Consider the following 3,591-nt stretch of genomic DNA (forward strand, 5'->3'; position numbering starts at 1 on the left):
ACCCTAACCCTAACCCTAACCCTAACCCTAACCCTAACCCTAACCCTTACCCTAACCCTATCCCTATTCCTATCCCTAACCCTGAGTCACAGTCTAGGGGAAAGGCAGGAAGGGTTTAGAATATGGGTGGCATATGGATTCAGGAAATAGAATATAAATGCTAGGGGGAAAACTTGATGACTCTGAGCTTTCAGAGGAAGGGAGAGGCAGAGGAAAGCAAAGGCAAGTCAGGGTGACTTCATTTTTCCGAGCTCCTCCTCCTCCCTTCCCTTCCCACTCACCCTGTTTCCCTCTGGGGTCCACATCCAGGCTTTTGGTCCAAGCTCCCACATCCATCAAATGCAACACGGAAAAATCTGTGTTTCCTCTGCTTTGTTCACAGTGTCAAGAACCATCAACCCCCAGCCCCGCTCCCCAGCATCAAAAGACATTCACACATCCTTTTAATCTTGCTTCCCTCTACATTTCCTGTTTATGAGATCATTTAAAAACTTCAACCCGTGCCTAGCATCATTCTAAAGACAGACACATGGCTCCTGACAGAACCCCAGGGGAATTTCTAACACGAGGAAGGAGGAAGGAAACCCTTTGTCTCTGTTTTCTCTGGAGCAGCTTCCAAAGGACACTGCCCGTTGGCAAGGCACCCCTGGGGCCTTTCAAGTGGCCCTCCTCCTTTCCTGTCCCTTCACCCATGCCAGTCCAGTCATCCCTCAGAGAACCAGAATTCTAGTCATGTCTGAGTCCTTTTGGTAGGAACATGCATGTTTGGTCTCCACCTTGGCTTTCAGTCCCCTTGCAAATTTGAGTACCTGGGTAGCCTTGTTGAGACACCACTGGTGTCTCAAGCCTTTTGGGAAAAATTGTCAGTAAGACGTCTGTGGGACTGCAGAAGTAGCTTGGTAGAGTGCTTGCCTATCATGAAGAAGACAAAGCCTTGGGTTTGATGCCCAGTGCCACATAAACCTGAATGCTGGCACATGCCATTATTTCCAGCACTCCAGAAGCCAAGGCAGGAAGAGCAACAGCTCAAAGTCTTGGCAACAAAGGGATCTATAAGACCCTGTATTAAAATAATAATTAAACTAGACAAAGAAGGCTGCGAACGTAGTTGATTGCGATAGTCATTAATAGCTTAACCTGCAGTTGTCACAGCAGCTCTGAATACCCATCCAGAGGGAACCATGCACTTCTGAGCTATACCAGCTCTGCAGCTCCTCCCATCCGTCTCCCCTATAAGCCATTCCCCCTCTTCTCCCCAGACAGCCTTCCTTCCTGTGTTCCTTTCCTTCAGCCCTGTGCCATGCCTCATCCCTTTCTATTTCTTCTACCCCTCCCCCTCCCGATTCCCAGGAGCATGGAGCATGGAGCAAAGCCGGCTTTTTCCTTGCCTTCTATCCCCAAGAGCTCCTTGGATGTGCCTTCCTTTCCCTCTTTGGCATCTGGTTCTTTGCACTTGCATGCACACACACAAGCACACAAGAATGCTGGAACCTGTCAAATGACCCGTTCTTGGGAAAGGATCTGACCTCGGTCCTGTGTACCTGTGGTGGCCTGGTGACGTAGTATTCTGGAAGACAAAGTGTTCTAGACTTCAGCAGCCTGGCTTGGAATCTCCGCCTTCCTCCTTACACGAAGCTCTAGCTACATTTTAAACTCCTTCACACTCAAGTTTCCTCAGCCTATTCATTGGCACTAAAAATAGCATCTAGCTCACAGCGTTGGGCATGATGTGCTACTGAGAGGATTATGTGAGTGAGGCGTATAAACAGTTTGGACAAGGCCAAGCCCTTGAGAAGTTGTGGGAGTTGTTATCTATGTGAAAATAAGTTGGCCCGCGGTATGTCTAAGAAAGGTTCCACTGAAAGAGGCAGAGAAGCAGAAAAGGGAAAACTCCTGACTTAGAAAGGTGGGCAGACCTCTCCATGACTCCATAGTCATAGCGACCACATTTACTGGGGAAGAAAAGTATGCAACAACCTGCAGAGTCATCAGCCATGGAACAGTGCTGAGCCCCAACCAGGAAAGGCCGAACTGGATAGTGTAATTCATTGTCAGCAAAGGAACACAACTGAGGGAGCAGGGGGTCCTGTCTGGGCGGAGCTGAGGAGCTGTGGGAGGAACACCAGACCCACTAGGCTAGAGACCTAGGGCAGCAGAGAGCTTGTACAGCTGTAGGAGGACCAGGGGGACAAAGGAAAAATGTGCTTCCCTGGTGGGTGGAAGGAACCTGAGTGAGGCTGGGGAGATGGAATTGGAGCCTTTCTGAGGGGAATGCAATGCCATCTTGGGACCTCTCAGAGTACCAGGAACACCCATCCGTGCAGGCAAAACACCCACACATAGAATAAAACGAATAACTCCAGTTTGAAGAAGAAATAGTATCTTCATCCAGCAGCCATGCCAATTTCCAGGTCCAGGACCTCCTTTCTGGGTTCCTGTCTCAAGGACAGGGCCTTCTCCAAGAGCAGAGTACTAGAGAGTACCCAGGGCCCACACCCAAGGGTTCATGAACAGGGTTCAACCTGGAGCACCACTCACGTCTAGGGCCCCCGCGTCACACAGGTGCAGAGCTGCTGTGGACCCCACTCTCATCAGAGACTCTGCTATGCCCTGGGGACCCTTCCTTTCCGGGTTGTGATTCTCTTTTGTGAAGTGTGGCGTTGGAGGAGGTAACTCGGGGGATGGGAGCAACCAACCTGACCCTTCAGGGATGATGAAGGCTGTTGCCTAGAAGAGGAAATGTTACCTATAGCAAAGGCTAGACCAAGCTCAAAGCTTCTTCTCCCTCACCTGATCTGAGCACATGTGCAAAGGTGTTGTACAGAGAGGAGAGGAGGTACCAGAGGCATGCCTGTGCAAATGCTGCCAAGAAGCAACTCTCAAGGATCATATTCTGGCACCTTCTACAGCGCTGTCAAGCTAAAGACCAGACCAGGTAAAGCAGATGTGAGGAGCCACAGAAAAACTAGGGACTCAAAGGAACAGTCAGATGTGTACCTGAAGTGGTGGCAATGTCCGTGTCCCAACACAGACCCTTTCTCCATGGGCTCAGAAAGGAAACGGATGCCCACACAAGAGGTCAGTCATGTGGCCAAGCAGACTGCAGTCCTAGTGACTCAGCTGGAAGAGGGTTGTTGGCAGGGAGCTTGCCCAAGCAATAGCCGAGGATGGGGTGTACTGGCTGACTGGGTCACTGTTTGCTTTCCACGCTCTATCAGCAACTTTCTATCTGTCCACTCTCTCCCCATTCAATTTTCAATCTTGAGTAAAATACTAGCAAAAGTATCAAGTCTCTAGCCAAAAGATAATTTTCATCAATACTGCCAAACATTGGTCATTTCCAAGGCAGGCTGTCAAGGAGGTTGTGCAGTCCAGAGTAAGAGGCCTCCGGTGGCTCAAGAAAGTGCTATTTACTAGCTTGGAAGAAAACACTTCAGCATTTTTAACCATCTGCGTGTATAGCCAACATGGATTGGCTATATCGCAGTCTTACTTAGTCTCCACCCTCAATGGCCAGTTGCCTAAGACCTCTGGGCCTTGCCCTAGCCTGAGTATTAAATAAACCCCATCCTCATTTTTGTCTGTCCCTGG

Source organism: Psammomys obesus, unplaced genomic scaffold (genome assembly GCF_907164565.1).
Source record: "Psammomys obesus unplaced genomic scaffold, mPsaObe1.curated_primary_1811, whole genome shotgun sequence".
Classification (NCBI taxonomy): domain Eukaryota; kingdom Metazoa; phylum Chordata; class Mammalia; order Rodentia; family Muridae; genus Psammomys; species Psammomys obesus.